Consider the following 18,706-nt stretch of genomic DNA (forward strand, 5'->3'; position numbering starts at 1 on the left):
TAAAAATATTAACGTTGAATTTGCTTACTAAACTTACATTTTGAATTTGCATCTAACAATGATTTTATCACAGAGAGAACTTATCCCTATATATATATATATATATATATATATATATATATATATATATATATATATAATTTTTAAAATATAATTATCCACTGACACCTGTTTCGTCGTCTACGACTCATCAGCGTGGCTGAATCTAGCGATATGGATAGCGATCCAGCCAGATTCAGCCACTCTGATGAGTCGTAGACGGCGAAACACGTGTCAGTGGATAATTATATTTTAAAAATAATATATATATGCCGCTCCCCATTTAGGGGGTACCAAATTGGTCAAAGGGAAAATTATTCCCAACTCGCATTTAGGTAAAAATGCACTTTCGTATAAATAATTGAATTCGTTCAAAGAGTATCGCTAACAAAAAAAAAAAACAAACAAATAAACACACACACACACACACACACACACATATATATATATATATATATATATATATGTGTGTATGTATATATATATATATATATATATATATATATGCTAAGCCTATTTCTATTTAACAATTTTCGTTAAGGCTTTTTTTTTTCCTCCATATATAAATGAATTTTCTTTAATGATTATAAACTTTTTAGAAATCGGATTATGTAGGTGCTTCGTCTGCGATAGGTTAAAATTAATCTTTTTTTCCTTCCGGGAATCTTAACTGCATTCTTTATTTTAATGTTTACATTTTTTTATTATTATTCAAGGCTTCTTTAGACTATATATTGATTTTATAGATATGTATGGCTAGGTTTTCTTGCTCTTATCTATTTGCCTTTCTGGTACCTAAGGTACTTAAGCTTTTATGCATTTTTATTTTCATAGCATTTATATGCTAGTTAACATGTCGCAGAATATATCTTGTAATCTGAAACTTACTTATTAATAGTTTATCTTTTTATTTTTTTAATATTTTATTTATGTATTTTTTTCATATATTAGTAAAAATAGTAACCGCATTATTTTACATTTTTTTTATTGGGGAAGTGGTTTTATCCACTGGAGAGCCATGTAAGTAACAGCTCTCCTGTTTTTAAATCTCCGAAACAGCTTCATGGTAAACAGCTGATGATCCCCGTTTTCTATTTACAAAATTTTAGTTAAGGTTTTCTCTTTTCATCCTTATGTAGTTAAATTCTGTTTTAAAATTGAAGACTTTTGTGAAATCGGCTTATGCAAGTGCTAAGTCCATTTCTATGTCACAATTTTTGTTAAGGTCATTTTTTTTCATCCTTATATAAATGAATTCTCTTTAATGATTATAAACTTTTTAGAAATCGGATTATGTAGGTGCTTAGTTTGCGATAGGTTAAAATTATTTTTTTTTTCCTTCCGGGAATCTAAACTGCATTCTTTATTTTTATTTTTGCATTTTTTTTAAATTCAAGGCTTCTTTAGACTATATATATATATATATATATATATATATATATATATATATATATATATATATATATATATATATATATATATATATATATATGGGGGCAAAAGCCTGATTCTACACGCGTGGGTTTAATTCAATGCTTTTTTTTAGGGGTAGGTGTCTGTAAATACTGCGATAATTAAGTGCTTTTAGTTCTTATGTTTCTGCAAATTTTAAATATCTCCATTTTCTTTTATTAACATTTTTTTCTGATTATTCCATACCGAAAAAGAACAAAAATCTGAAAATATTTTTGTCTCTGATGAGTTGTTTAGATTGTTAGATGATTGCTAGGTGATGGCTTCTGCTATTCATCAAAACACGTGCTTCATAAAAAAATATGAATATAATATTATGCGTGATAACTAAATATTCCTTTTGGTTTTGGAATGCTGAATAACGAATGAAAAATCGTACCAAATATGGCCGACGTAATTATATATTTACTTTGAATGGTTAATCAACCGTTTTATGTTTCTTGAAAAGAAATATTAACATTTGATTTTATATATATATATATATATATATATATATATATATACAGAGTAAGAGAGAGAGAGAGAGGGAGGAAGGGAGAGAGAGAGAGAGAGAGAGAGAGAGAGAGAGAATAATAGACCAAATGTCTAAAAGAGCAAAGTTTCAGTTAATGTATGGATACATTAAAAGTGCTGTGCCCGAAGGACAACAGATATATGATAAACTCGAAAGGTGTATTTACCTAGAGGTATATTAATACAGAGGATAAAAGATCAATAATTGTAAAATTATAAATCAACTTCAAAAGAAGAAAAAAACAAAATCAAAGTAAGTGTACGATCATTTCGGAAACGATATCCATTTATTTAATATTGACAAATAAAATATTTTTGGATACTCTCTCCTCATCATCGCCATACTCACTCCAATACGCTAGTTTAATTTTGGTTTATCCGCCCCCCCCCCTCTTTGTGCTGATAAGGAGAGAGTATCCAAAAATATTTCATTTGTCAATATTAAATAAATAAATGGATATTGTTTCCGAAACGATCGTATACTTACTCTGATTTTGTTTCAAAATATCATATTTAAGCATATTTTATGACCGGGCAATGCCGAGAAACCTGCTAGTACACCCCCCCCACATATATATATATATATATATATATAGAGAGAGAGAGAGAGACACACACACACACACACACACAGAGGCATACGGCATAATCGCGTTGACTCACGGTTAAGCAACGTTGTCCTGGTTAGTACTAGATGGGTGACCATTTGGGAATTCTAGTCACTGTGTGTGCTCTCCACTTATTTCGGCACTTGTTTCCAGTCGTCCTGTTCATACACTTCAATCGCCACTGGTATTTAACAATGTCGACTAAGGAGAGGTGTGGTTTGACTGTGTATCCCCTACCACAAAAATTTCATGTACAGACACTCTTACGGTGAGTATTCATAGTCTGTCAAAGACTGAAGGAGCCTATTTATATATATATATATATATATATATATATATATATATATATATATATATAAAACTCAATTGACCTTGTAACGAGTGATGTAACCCACTTTCCGGTTTACGACATCCGGTTGCGCATGACATAACAACATAAACAAATAAATACAAATCGCTTCTTTTGCAGATTTTGACGTGCGAACTGAAATATTAACGTTATTATTTCGAAATTATTATTTAACATGGGAAGAGTGGGGGTGTTTTGCAACTACTTTATTAAAACTATGCTGTCGCTATTTTCTTACAACTAAACAACTTTAACTCGTTGACAAACATAAGAACAATTGTAGCAAAGTAAAGACTATTACTAATACTACTACTACTACTACTACTACTACTACTCGTCTCTTTTCCTTCCCTACTTCCTTCCTTCTTTTTTTATTTTTTGTTTACATTTCTAGATACAAAATAGTTGTGTGAGAACGGTGAATTTGTTGACACATTTACTAATCTGTTTCAATATTAGTTTTATTTTATTTTATTTACTTAGGTTTTATTATTTTGCTTCAGGTTTTATTAATGTTTATTTTTTTTTAGATTTTAAGTTTCTCTTACTTGGTTGAAGGATTTTAACATTGGTTTTTCATTCTTATATTTCTCATCATTAGGTTCATGTGCGTTTTTGCTGCTAAATGACTTTCGCCGGCGTTCGATTCGTAGGAAAATCATGTTTAATTTTCGATTTTTGAGCGATTTCGGAAAAATAGGTAACTTTACACGAATAGGGAGGAATTTTTTTCATGTTTCAGTGATCCGTCTGTGATTTTTCATTTTAATATACTTTCATAGAAATATTTCTGTTGTGTCAAAAACTATTTTCTTTACGTCACAAGTGTTATGCTCATACATGAATTCCATAGCTAATATAACATACTGACTCAACGGGTCACGGGTAGTCTAGTATATATATACATATATATATATATATATATATATATATATATATATATATATATATATATATATATATATATATATGAGCGAGTAAGTAAATAATGAAAAATAAAAAGCATGAGTTTATTACATTATTTATTAATGCATCAAACTTGCAAAGCGTGAATAAAAATCATAATTCTTCATCCATTCCTTGCTTTGAAATTCGATTATTTAATAAATATTTTAATTAACTAATTTTTTTGTATTTTTTTTCATCGTTCATTTTATTGTTTTTATTTCTCTCTCCGAAAATGTTGCGCTTTCTACATCTTCATAGGTTCTAAGTTAAATAATTAACGTTTATTTCTCAAGTAGAACTGCTACCCATTTACGACTGACGGAACAAGAACACGCTACCCTGATGGATTAAGTAAAGGAGACTATTCGAAATTCTGTACAGATTCCCGAATTTGACAGAAAGATTACCGACTTCGACAATGTACATCCGAAGAAGGACAGATGTTTACATCAACGGAGAAGGTGTGAAAATATTACTCAACGTGTGAAAAGTGATCCGAAGAATCGAAATAAAAAAGGATTGGCATTTGATGGAGAAATGAGCACAATTTAATCATATTAATCCGCATCCATTTGGCATAAAGCGCTTATTTTAAGTCAACATCCTATAACTTTTTTCGTTTTTAACAGGCTTAAAAGTCTAGTATATATATATATATTTTTTTTTACACAGTGATCACCACTTATCAAGGCCCGGAAGCCACTCAGGGATAAGGGTTATTGCAAGTACATTACGTTAGTGTGGAGATTTGATGAAGTGTTTACTTAAGGGGGCGGTTCATAAGGAATTTGTTAACATTGGACTTGAACACATCCAAGTTGTAGTCCGGTGGGAAGCAGGCAGACGAAACAGAGTTCCACAGGCGTGTAGCTCTAAGAAAGAAGCTTTGTTCATGGAATCCGCGTTTTGATTTAGGCACAGATAAAGAGTGGGGGAAATTTTTCACAGTGGATTCGGCTACACGGGTGTTTTTCGTGAAAGATTGGCGAGGGGGGACCAGAGATTGGAGTTCAGACGAGCACCTGCCATGGAAATAACGATAAAACAAGGATAGGCTCGCAACGTCTCTTCTGTGGGAGAGAGGTTGTAGGGTAGAGAAAAGGCCATCCCCACTATATTGTTGTACTTATCTTCCATAATATTAATCTCACCTATCTGTTTAAATGTATGTATGTATGTATGTATGTATGTATGTTCCTATTTACAGTGCCTCCCCACAGGACAGAGTGAGACACCAGGGTAGTTTTTTCTAACGTGGAGAAAAGGAACAAAAAATAAAAATTGCCTCAGTCGTGAAGGATTTCTCCTCTCCTGAGAGAGAACAAGAAATTGAAATGTAGCATCTGAAGAACAGTTCGCAAAAACTTTCGACAGTAGTGACGGATCCTGACAAGATTGGTACTATTTTGAAGCTCAACATCTCGGGCGACAAATATAGAAAAATTCTCCAAAAAAAAAAAAAAACATTCCTTCACCTTAAACTCGGCCGTTTGTATAATGAGGGGTCGATTTTTTCGCCGACATTTTAGCAAGTCATTGTCACCGTCAAATTGACTTCGGTTAATTTCAACGATTTTGACTACCGGTTGCGCCATGGAGACATCGACTAAGATATCAGATTTTCTTTCACTTTCTTTTCCGCCTTCACGGCACGGGTGCCTACTATCTTTTTTTTTCTTTGCTCAACACACACCTCCAAACACCCAAGCAACGCCGGGCACCCAGGCTAATAAGACATACATTGCAGTTAAATGTGTTGGTATTTTTTAAAAACAAACAAACAAAAGTTCACAGATAGAATTCGTCACTGTATTTCCTCCTGCTCATAATTTTCTCTCTCAACTTCCAGCACTCGTCTGTCTCTCTCACCTCTACCAAGAGGCTTTTTATTAAAAGAACTGACTGCATTTCATTCCACAAGACCACGCATTATAAAGCCACGGCCGCCATCGTTAATCTCTCTATCTCCGCCTCTCTCTCTCTCTCTCTATAAGATCCCACCTGAAGGTAAGTCGTACAGCCACAAAAGGCACACACACGTGGGTGCTTGCTTCTTTGACTGTTACATTCAACTCCACATATATATTTATGCATGTATATATACATACATACGTATATATATATATATATATATATATATATAGACACCTATATACATATATATATATATATATATATATATATATATATATATGACAATTGCTTCATCTTAACAGACGCTAGCCACCTCAATGTTCATGACCGTCCTCAGCGCAGTTTTCCAACAATTACGTACACACACCCACACACACACACATGCATACTATTACAGAAAAGGACCTTTGTATGTATCTATGCATGTGTATTTGTGTGTGTGAGTTCGTTTTCTATAGACTTGAAAACGTCTGGGCTGATTTATATGAAATTTCATAAAAAGGTACGTTATGTGGCTGACAGTGTTCTTAAATAGGTTTTGTATCGGAATGTCTTTAGTAAGTATCGACAATCAGTAATTTAAATATTCCAATGAAAGAAGGAACGGGCGATTTTGATCAAAGTTAACACCTTACAAAGCCTAACATCACAAGTGCATTTGAGAAGTTTTATTACTACACAAGCAGAGAGGTCAGACATATAAAATGAACAGTAGGTTCTTTGATATGATAGATACGCGTTCCAAATGAATGTTTCTGTTTAAAGCACAATTGCACCATGATACTTGACTTTTTCCTTTTAAATCAAGCCATTATCACCGCACAATCAGTAAGGCCAGGCATACAAAAGCAACAATAAGTTCTTTAATATGACAGGGGCGCATTCGTAATGAATGTTTCTGTTTTAAGCACAATTGCACCATGATACTTGACTTTTGACTTTTAAACTTAATTCAAGCTATTACATATAAAAATAATTTTATAAAATCAACAGTAGTTTCCCTACAGTACAGTGTAGACAACAATGTATTTTTGACTAAGTCACTGTGGGAAGGTATGTGAAGCTTTCCCATGGTGCAACGCGATGGGTCCCCAACTAGAGCAGGTAATCAATTGATTTGATTGAAAAATAGTCGAGTTCACCGATTCGATGACAATAAAATTATGAGAGTGTTAAACATTTGTACATTTGTTGATCATTATTCCGTTCCAGTTAACGTTGGGTCTCTCTGCCAGTATATATATATATATATATATATATATATATATATATATATATATATATATATATATATGTGTGTATATATATATATATATATATATATGTATATATAATTGTATTACCGTTTCCTGTTATATGTGACTGATTTTTCAATGCGGCTTTGCTCAATTAATTATAGCATAAAAAACTGTATTGGCGCCTAAGTAAAAAAAAAGCATTGATTCTATTTAGTAAAGAAAGAAATATACTGGAAGGGAAAGAAGAAGAGTTAATATTCACGAAGCGATCTTTGATCAGCTTTTACCAAAGCAACGAAATAATAAAGGGAAATTGCAAACACTTTTTTTTGTCTGCAAAACAAATGTAATGCAAAAACGGCAAACAAAATATTCATGAGGAACAAATCTATGTCAGTGGAAAGGCTTGTCGATCAATGAGCATGGAGTTATTTGTGAAGTTGTTCAGTATCTGGCATAAGGCCATAATGATGTTATACAACGCCAACTGATATAATGCTATAATGAATTCCATTATGATGCTCGGTTTGTGAAAGCACTTGAGGCTTATGTGCAGTTAAGTAACTAATCATCAGCAAGTGTTTCGAGTCTATACCAGAAAGAACTGTTCGAAATGGCATACATCATCTGTCGTGTGTCAGTAATGCGGTTAGTGCGGTACTGGGTTAAACCCAGCTTATTTGTGTCGGGTAGGTGCAGAAAGGTCAAGGGGTGAAACATAAATTCGGTGACTTCCATTGACATAGTGTGCACCTGCTTGCTAAAAGTGGGTCGGTGCGTTTTAGGTACAAGCCTGTTAATGGGGAAGGTTACCACCCCACACATATACCTTGATATAAATAAAAACGCACATGGGGATTTTTTTTAGTCAGTCAAGAGAAGACAGACATATGATTTGAGTTAGTTTCAAGACCAGAAGGGTCAGAGGAACAATGCATCAACAGAAACGCAAAAAATGCTTGAGTCAACAATGCATGGAGTCCCCTGGTTCACTTGTAGATGAAATAAAGAGATTATTGCCAAGAAATCGGCGTCGTGTTTTCATCTTAGATGCTCTTTACAGCTCATCAGCCAGTGCCAGGAAAACCCCATCCCAGAAGCCCAGGATAACAGAAAAAAGGGCATGGTGATCTCTAAACGTGTAGTTAAGAACTACTAAGGTAGATACACAACTTAAGGGTTCTTAAAGGAGTCCGACCGCGTTTGTACACACCCAACTGTATAAATGTATATAAACTGTATATAATACTTGTATATAACGAAATGGGGAAGATGCACGCTGGCAGGTTTGGAGAAACAATCACTATATCCACAAGACGATTTAAAAGAGGCCATTAAAACACACTCACACACACGTTAGAGAAAGACGTTCATAACATCCGTCTAGCAGAAAACACTATCCCTAGTTTCCCCCCACATTTTATCTGTGTCTAAACCTAAACGTAGATTCTATGAGAAAACTTCTTTCTTAGAACTGCACGCCTATGGAATTGTCTTCCGTTTTTCTGCTTTCCAGCTGACTACAATATGGTTGTCTTCAAGTCTAACGTAAACAAGTTTTTGATGAGCCGTTCGATATAAGTCAACAAATTTACCGAATCTCCATTACTAACGGTTACTATATTGTCCGATTTCTACTGTACACTCTTTAACCCTTATCCTCGAGTGGCCTCTTGGCCTTGGTAAATGGTGATGCCTATGTAAAAAAAAAAAAAGCCACGGTCACATAGATATTCTTATAGATAGAAAAGGAAGACAGAAGATATCATGAATTAATTGTATATCTAAAAAAGCAAAACATATGCCAAAACATATCACATCAACTATGACGTTGCAATCCCTACAGCTACGTAACTAGAAAATGAGGTTATTCTACCTGACATAGTGATATGAAATAAGAGGAAGAAGATTAACAAAGTTATATAGATAACGACAATGGAAATCTTTTGTTTTGCCTGCTTTTTCACTCTTTCGGTACTTTTTTCCTGAAGAACGCCAAAGAGTTCTACCTAAAGAGAAGAAACACGTCAAGTTTGCATTACAACAAAAAATTTTCTTTCATCCTCTGATGAGTGCAATTACAGGAAAATTCCGTTTTTTCTTCCCTTTTCCTCGTTCGTTTTCTCTCCCTTTATCCATTTCTCCCCCTATAGTATCGCCTGTCAAACGCGACGCCTTACACCCAACAAAAATGAATCCATCAGAGGAACCATCCCCTCTAAAGAAGAAAGGCAAATTAAACAAATATTTTTTAATGTACTTATACAGGATACGGACGGTGCTGAAATAATAACATTATAGAAACCTATTGATAACATGGGGAAGGAAGAGTGCATTCTAATAAACAAAACATACTGTAAAATTAAATTTCACTTGAAAATACTATTTAAATTATATTGTTTAAATTCCTTATTTTTTACAACATGCCCCTATTTAAAAACAAGTTGTATTTATTTGGTGCAACTGGAGTGACGACATATTGCTCAGAGATTCCATAAATCCAAGTTTTGAACAATATTTAGATCTGCTGAAAACAAATGAAAGAAACACGAAGAAACACCCCCTTAAAAAAAACATGCAAAAGAATTCATTTTTATGAAAATCGCTCCAGACAATTTATAAAGCTACTTAATGTAAGGAGCTAGCAAGAATGGAAGCTGATTATTGTAAAGACAGGAGACGCCTACATTGGTCTTTGTCTTAAAAAGATCAAGGCAACAAGCAGGATGAAAACAGTCAGCAGGAAGAGAGTTCGACAAGTCTGCAGTTTTTGGAAAGAAGCTACTGGAATAGAAAGCTGCATTACATCATCATCATCATCATCATCATCATCGTCATCATCGTCATCATCATCATCATCATCAGGCAGTCCGTCAGCCTTAACGATGACAAGTTGAGGCCTCAGTGCTTTATCCTTCCGTACAGGACTTTCCACCTTGGCTCCTAACTTGCTTGCGCAGTTTAGGTGTCGTATTTGTTGCGCATCAGATAAACACCCTCTGAACCCGCAATGCTCATTTCCAGTGGAGCGAACCCGTAATGACTAGCAGCAAAAGAGGCCGCAGCTTCTAGCTGAAAGTAATCTCAGTGAGGTAGACAGTCGCCTTATCGTGTCCGCTACTACGCCTTTTCTTTCTGGATGAGGTTCCATAGCCTTTTAAGAAAAACTGCAAGGCAGCAGTGGGATTTGAAGTCAGAGTTCTCACCTCTTAGCCTTTTGCTGTGATCAGGCCCACAAGGCAGTGGTGTTTGATTTTGGGGTTGGTTTCCCTAGTCTTCGCCCAACCAAGGGCATCCACAAGACAGTGGGGTAGGGGTTGGTAGCATGCCAGGGTATGTCCACACATCAGTGAGGCATAACGCACTACCTCTGGGGTCCCCTACTACTCCAAGATCTCCTACAGGCTTAGCCTGGGGCTGCAAGGTATGCAATTACCGTGTGTGGCCAATGTGGAGGCACTGTAGGAGTCTTGATGATGGAGAGACTATGTACTAGCAGGGAAGGCTTGTGCATAGCTTCCCCTTTTTCACCGTAAGGTTAGCCAGTGGTGTTAGCTGGAAGCGAGAAAGCATGCAAGCATGAACTTAACACTAACTTATACCTAACACACTAGATGCACCACATCCCCGTGCCGGATTAAGAATCCAAACACACACACAAGCTGCGTTACAATGAGGTATCAAAACAGTGAATTGATGAAGATCAATAGACAAATGAGTCAAACGAGCTGAAACAAAGGAAGCAGGGAATAGATCAGACAATTCTGAAGAACACATGCTATTATAATAGTATTTGTAGAAAAGACTGAGACTAGCAAAATTAGTTGTTGGGTAATAATCGCTTGTTAATAAAATAGAACCAAAAACCATACTTATTAATTATAACTGGATTTATGTCTCGTTTGCAAGTTGGTCCTTTTATGAGATGTTGAAGATATTTTGGAAGCATTTCATCTTCATGGCCTGTTGTATCCTTCCCTCCAGGTTCACAGTTAGGGTCCAGATCTCACAGGCTCACAGAACTACAGAGATAACCATGGAGCAGATAAATCTAGTTTTATTTTCTGGTGTTCCATATGGGTTTCAGTTTGGCCAGAGCTACTGTTGCCGGTGATTCATTGTAGAGAATTATCTGTAGACGCCTAATACCTTCTGAAGGAGTTTCTTGATGTTGTACACAAATGCTGTGGGGCCAGGTTGCCGCATAGCTTCATCATACAACTGACTGCTTCTGTTGTTGTTGTTGATCATCATTCATGATAATTTGTTGGGATTCGTTTCCCTGACATCTTTCTGGTTAGAATTCACTCTAGAAATATTTGAGTACTTATGGGAAGGTTGCCAATGTCTTTAAGACAAAGTATTGCTGTGAAGTGAACTGGGTTCGAATTTGGCACACCCAGGTGGTCAATCTGTGTCATTAACCACTTAGCCACCGTCACGTCCCTGATGTTGTTGCTGGTGATTGATCAGCAATATTATTAATTTCATATGAATTAGATGGTCATTGTTGGTATTTGTTTCTCCAATGTTTTACTAAGTAGAATTCTTCCTAGGAAAATACGAGCATATGAAGGTTGCCAACAACTTAAGTGAAAATATTTTTTTGTGGAATGAGCTGGATTCGAACTTAGCACACCTGGTTGTTAGTCCGTGTCATTAGCCACGTAGGCACCGGTACTTTCCTGCTACTATTGTCTGCCTAATGCTTGCAAGGAATTCAGTTTTGAATCAGCCATCTATTACAATCATCCAATGAACTTCAAACAGTTGATGGCTTCCAGTTTCTCGCCTCTGATCTTTATGTTCTTGTTAATGCCAGTGGTGTTGTTGGTCCATCAGTCAATCAACAATTGGAGCATAAAATTAATTTGGCAATATATAAGGTGCGGTAATAGTTAGCATCATATATATGCAAGACAAAAATGAGAGCATTTATAGTCTTCGTGAACCACACATATATAGTGGGTGGAACGATAAATTTGTTGCCCTAATGAAAACAACACTACAGCTTTATTTTAAAACTTTTATTGCAAAACATTAATTCAGGTAACTTGATTATGTAGTAGAGCTGACATCTATCCAATGTAGCCGCCTTCAGCCTCAATCACCGCCTCGACATGAGTTCAGAAAAGGGAGCATGCCTTGTCCACAAGTGCCAGTGCGAGGCAAATATTGGGCAAATGACAATGATTAGACTGGCTTTGATGTTGTGAGAGGTTATGTTGGTGATGTTCTCGATGCATAACAAAACGCAGTGGTCCGGCACGTTCAGGACGGAGGAAAAGAGTACAAAGACCATAACCGTGAATGGAAACTTCATTGATCATCTAGATTTGCATTCGGAGGGTGGTAGAAATGGTCCTATTGTCATAACTTGGATCGGTAGAGAGCAGTTTATCTCCAATCTCGCACATTGAACATTGTGTCACTTTCAGGCATGACAGAAGGCTATTACTGCTCTTGAGATTTGTACACAACTGGCCAACTAGTAGATGGTTTGAAAAAAAACAAGAAAGCCAGTTTTCAACAAACGGTAATGGAATCATGTCGTCTTTTTTCGGGCGACCATTTTATCGTTCCACCCTGTAAATTTCCACTTTTGTAAGATGCAATGTTGCTATTGTTCCCTCGTGGATCCCCTTCTAGCAATGCATTCTTGATTCTTCTCTTGGAATGGGTGAATTAATGATATTTATGGCATAAAGGAAAGCAACAATACCTGTCTGAAATACACATACGTTAACTGTTTTAATCGTCATCAATTTGAACATTTGCGGACATGTTTCTTGAATTACAGTTCCCTTCTCTATTTTCATAAAAAAAAGTTTTATCGTCATTTGAAGTGTGAGTACAGTTTTTTAGACAAATATAACTTTACCCTTAAAGCTTGATTTTTTGATTAAGAGTTGCATTTTGGTCAATAATTCCCAGAGTTAAGGTTTAGCTTCATAAACTCCACCAAAAATATAAGAAACGGAAACTGAAATTTATAACAGTAAATCTTTTACTTTACCCTTTAAAATTGTTTTCCTTTCAAAATTAGAGAAGTATTATATATATATGTGTGTGTGTGTGTGTGTGTGTGTGTGTGTGTGTGTGTGTGTGTGTGTGTGAATAATTTGAAGATAAAACGCGATGGATCTAATTTTTTATTTGAGAAATTAAACTGTAAAAGCCTATTTGAATTAAAAGAAAGAATATTAGTCAAATCCCAGATTACTTTAACAAAATGATTTCAAGTGTGTGTCTGCCTGCTTCCTTCCTGACTACAACTTGGATGTCTTCAAGTCCAACGTTAACAAATTCCTAATGAACCGCCCCCTTAAGTAAACACTTCATCAAATCTCCACACTAACGTACTGTACTTGCAATAACCCTTATCCCTGAGTGGCTTCCGGGCCTTGATAAGTGGTGACCACCGTGTTAAAAAAAAACAAAAAAACGTGATCGTAATGAATTACAACATTTTTCATAGCAGAAATTAAACAATTCATAAAATGGCGTTTATCGTGTTTTGCATTTGAATTCCTCACATATATAGATAAATGAATTATATGTGTGTGTGTGTATATATAACTTATTAAGATTGTAAAATGATGTGATATATTGTGCATAGATTCTAAATATTTACTTCAACAGTGCTCAATACACAAGTAGATCTTCATAGTAAACTATGAAAATGGTTATGATAATCAAGTTATATTAGTCTGACGATTCCTTATGAGATTGGAACGGGGCGCACTTCTGTGAAACTTGAATGTCAGAAATATATTTTTATACTTTATTATATATATATATATATATGTATGATTAGTTTTTTTGGAAAAAGAATTCCAGCAGAGTGCTCAATTAAAAGGAAAATCCAAATTTTAAGAGCGTACTTATATTTTGTGTACAGAAAGTTGTTAGTTGAGACAGGTCATTGGTACCGTCGGTTTCAAGCCCGATAATAAGGCCCGTTTAAGGTATCCTTATCAAGCTCTCTTCAGCCAATATTCGTTTGGAGACGAATATTGGCTGAAGAGAGCTTGATAAGGATACCTTAAACGGGCCTTATTATCGGGCTTGAAACCGACGGTACCAATGACCTGTCTCAACTAACAACTTTCTGTACACAAATATATATATATATATATATATATATATATATATATATATATATATATATATATTAATAATTTCCCCAAAACGTCTGGCCTTGGTGGAGGGAAGACTAAAACTTGCTGCTATGGTTTTAAATGATCTGAAATAACAGCAAGGGGAGACTTGATTCCAAATATTTCTCATATGTTATATCTTCCCTCTTTAGTTTTCATACATAAAGTAAATTTCACAGTTTATAAGGATTATTTGATACTGGAGATATTCATAATCGTGCCCTATTTCCAAAAGAGAAGAGATATAACGTATGAGAAATATTTGGAATCAAGTCTCCCCTTGCTGTTATTACAGATCATTTGAAACCATAGAAGCAAGTTTTAGTCTCCCCTCCATTAAAGCCAGAGGTTTTGGGGAAATATCAGATATTTTGTAATTCATAAGCAAAACTAAAATAACAGTTAAAATCCCAGGAAACGAGTAATTTTCAAGATATGAAGAAATTATTGATTTTAAAAGTGGAGGATCACTTTTCCATATTAATTTAATGTAAAATGAACACCCACTTTATAGCCACTCGTTATCGGGAGTCTTTTATTTTTGTTAGAGGTGGTATTTATTTGGTAATTGTGGTCTGGTAAACCAACACAAAATCTTCCTTAAAAAAACTTGTTTTCTATAGGTTTTCGTGTGTGAACATCTCTTGCGCTAAGGTCAAGCGACTGACCTCCGATCGTCTTCAAGAACCGTGGGTCGTGATGTCTAGTTCTCCGAGAGACCTCCACCATTAAATTCTGAACGCCTCCGTGTCGAATTCTTCTGAAAGCAAACCGTGAAGCTCGCATACGCCAGAAAGAAGGAAGACAAACAAATAAAAATTCTATTCTACTAAAAACTAATTTCACAAAAATTGCACTCTTTTTACAGATATGTACACGTTCAGCTCTTGGCACATTATTAAAGTCACAAATCTCTCTTCTTCGTAGATGGCAGTCAGGCGAAATGGAGAGTGGAGGATCAGTCATTTGGGAGCGGTGTTATTATCTTGAGATTCCACGCAATCTCTCTCTAATCTGTCTAAAAAAACTGGGCGCTTGTTTTCATATTCCGGGACGGGTTGGGGTGCGGTGGTCCTATTCAACCAATCAGAGCCAGCTACATATCTGGGGAAACCCCAGATACATTTGCGTGTGTGCACTTCACCAATATTACCAGTTTTGTAATCTGGGACCAAAAATGACATCCATTCACATGACCCCCGGTGTCAATCCCTGTCATTCAGAAAGCCATAGTCTGAAGGTGTTCTCCAGGCCAACAAGTACAATCTCGTTTCTATATTACTCTGACGTTTCCTGTTATTGGATTTTTTAAACAACAAAATAGATATCTGGCTTTTCAAACATTAAAATATATATCTGATTTTGACAATAAAACAAAATATATATCTATATATCTTAATTCAAGTATTCTTGATATTTGCTGTTGTCCAGGATTAATTAAAACAATTTTAGCATATTTACCCGGTCTTTCTTATGTCCTAGGGGGGGGGGTCAACCTCCCCAATGGGGAGCAAATCGCTCCCTCAAGTTGATCATGTTATAGTGTGTGCAGAAAACAAATATCACATTTATTTTTTCCATAAATAAGTATTTTCCATGGTATTAAGCAATATAATTCTTTATGTTATAAGTGGTGGCCATTGTTGTACGTGCAAACGCGTGCATATTTTTGCTTAATACCTGGAAAAATACTTACTTGCGAAAATTTTTAATGTGATATTCATTTCCAGCACATCCAGAACACCTATAGAAAAGCTTTTTAAAGGAGGTTTTGTGTTGGGCTACGAGGTCACAATAAACACGACTCCTAATAGCCTCCCCTAAAAAGGTGACCATAAATTGGATGCTTATTTTACGTTTATATAGAAAAGTTATTCTCAACTTTTTGAAAGAATAATGTGCGACCTTAAGAGCAAATATCACATAGCCCACTACACAATTCAGGTCATTAGCTTTCCAACGAGCCTTCACTTGTTAAATTTTGATCAATAATCACCGAGATTTCGAACTTATAAAATTGCCAAAAATGGTGGTATATATCTATATATCTATAAAAGGGAAAGTGTCTGTCTGTCTGTGTGTGTATCTGTGCGTGTACGTTTCCATACGTAATAACTCTGTCAATTTTCAGTCTATAGACTCAAAATTTGATATACACGGTACTGAGATTTGGGAGAATCGATGTAATCGGGTTTCGGCCAGAAATTTGGCGCATAAGGAGTCAAAGTTCACTTGAAATTTTAGATATAGATTCCTTGGACATGGATCTAACTTAATAACTTCATTTTAGCCCAAAAGGATAAATTTTAAGGGGTCATAATAGGGGTCAAAATTTAAAAAATTGACCGCTTTTTTTTTTTTTTTTGCCCAACATTCACCTCCAAATACCCGGGCAACGCCGGGTTGAAATGTTAGTATATCTATAAAAGTGAACGTGTCTGTCTGTCTGTGTACATTTCCCTACGCAATAACTCTGTCAACTTTTAGTCTTCAGACTCAAAATTTGATATACAAGGTACTGAGATTTGGGAAAATCTTTGTGATCGGTTTTCGGCCAGAAATTTGGCTGTTAAGGGGTCAAAGTTCAACGATTTGACCTTTGAGAACTCTCCCAAAATACTCCAACAATTTTGGGTCTAAACACTTGAAATTTTAGATATAGGTTCCTTGGATATGGATCTAACTTAATAACTTGATTTTAACCCAAAACAATTAATATTAAGAGGTCATAATAGGGGTCAAATAAAAAAATTGATCGTTTTTTTTTTTTGCTCAGCATACACCTCCAAACACCCGGGCAACGACGGGATGAAATGCTAGTATATCTATATATCTATAAAAGTGAACGTGTCTGTGTGTGTGTGTGTGTGTACATTTCCCTATGCAATAACTCTGTCAATTTTTAGTCTACAGGCTCGAAATTTGATATACAAGATACTGAGATTTGGGATATATATATATATATATATATATATATATATATATATATATATATATATACTCGTAGCCAAATGATATTGAAATGCTCATATCTTTTGATCTATACGACGAAACTACATGAAAATTCGCAGGCTTTTTGAATATTATAGTACTATTCTATGGTTAAAATTTTATTACAATTGGGAAAAAAAAGAACCTATATTTTCAAATTCATAAAATATGCACAAATTTGCCCACATTTGTTTAAATAGTGTCCTGGCAAGCCAGCTTCAGTTTTGCTGCTTTGGGATGATTTTGCTTAAGGTTTTTCTTGCTTGGCTGTCTCTCCTGTTACCTTGCCAGGCCACTAATACATATATATTGAGAGAAAGAGAGAGAGAGAGAGAGGGGGGGGGCGGAGTGAATATATCATACCATTTTGGGCATTCGACCAAAAACATTTCCACTATTCATCCATTTTAATATCACTTGTGATCAATTGTAATTGTTTTGTAGAGAAACAGAATTATTTTCTATTATTTTAGTTTTCTGACAGAAATGAAATAAATTTCTGTATGCGGCCAATTACAACGTTTCCTATACTTTCTGGGAGGTAAACGAGGTCCAAATCGAACGACCCGATTCAATTTTTCCCCGCTGTTAGTCATTTGAAACAGCTAATACCCTGGCTCTCTTTTTTTTTTTTTTTTTTTTTTTTTTTTGCAAAACTATTAATTGAAACCACCCAATATTCAACATGGAAAACGATGCAAGCCTAAAATCAATGGTGGCTCAACATATTTTTGAATTCTTCACATGAATTCCAATAATATTAGGGTAAATCAGGGGAAAACAATTCCACGGGGCTGGTCTTCTGTATTGCATAATTCCAGTGACAAAAAGAAATCCAAGTGGACTTAAATAATGCTGGAAATAGCAGAGCAAGTCTGGAGGTCATCGTGATTCCTGTTTCCCCGCCTGTATCAATATGCCAAAAGTTTAAATATAATGTGAACAAGCATCTTGCTGCACAATTCCCTACTTAGGATATTTCTTATTAACAGTAGGCCAATTTGCATAAACATGAATCGAACTAATTATAGCTTATATTCTAACACTTATACCTAGTAGTCAAGTTACAAAATTCATGATGATCGGTTAATTTTGTTAGAAATTTATCTCATGCAGACAAGTATATCAACATATAACACATACTTAACTCATATATATATATATATATATATATATATATACTAGACTACCCGTGACCTGACGTTGCCCGGGATTGAATGATAATCAACGAATCTTTCACACTTCCATATTTTTATTGTCATTGAAATCGGTGAAATCGCCCATTTTTCAATCCAATCGATTGATTGTCTGTCCTAGTTGGGGAACCATTGCAATGCACCGTCAGGAAGCTCACATGTCTTTCGTTATGACTTATTTCACAATACATTGTAGACTACATTGCACTGTAGAAAACCTACTGTTGATTTTGTAAAATTATTTTTATATATAATGGCTTGATTTAAAGTTTAAAAT

General features: G+C 35.0%; 1 protein-coding gene across 1 annotated transcript in view; it reads left to right on the forward strand.

The window, feature by feature from the left end:
* LOC145291517 (uncharacterized) overlaps positions 1-18,706 on the forward strand; it is a 251,017-nt gene that overhangs the window by 136,861 nt on the left and 95,450 nt on the right. Inside the window, exon 2 of the mRNA XM_080137484.1 lies at positions 16,758-17,136. The gene's annotated coding sequence lies outside the window, so the exon portion shown is untranslated. The remainder of the gene's footprint in view (positions 1-16,757; positions 17,137-18,706) is intronic.

The sequence above is a fragment of the Euprymna scolopes genome, chromosome 12, assembly GCF_053919585.1.
Source record: "Euprymna scolopes isolate OS-2025 chromosome 12, ASM5391958v1, whole genome shotgun sequence".
Classification (NCBI taxonomy): domain Eukaryota; kingdom Metazoa; phylum Mollusca; class Cephalopoda; order Sepiida; family Sepiolidae; genus Euprymna; species Euprymna scolopes.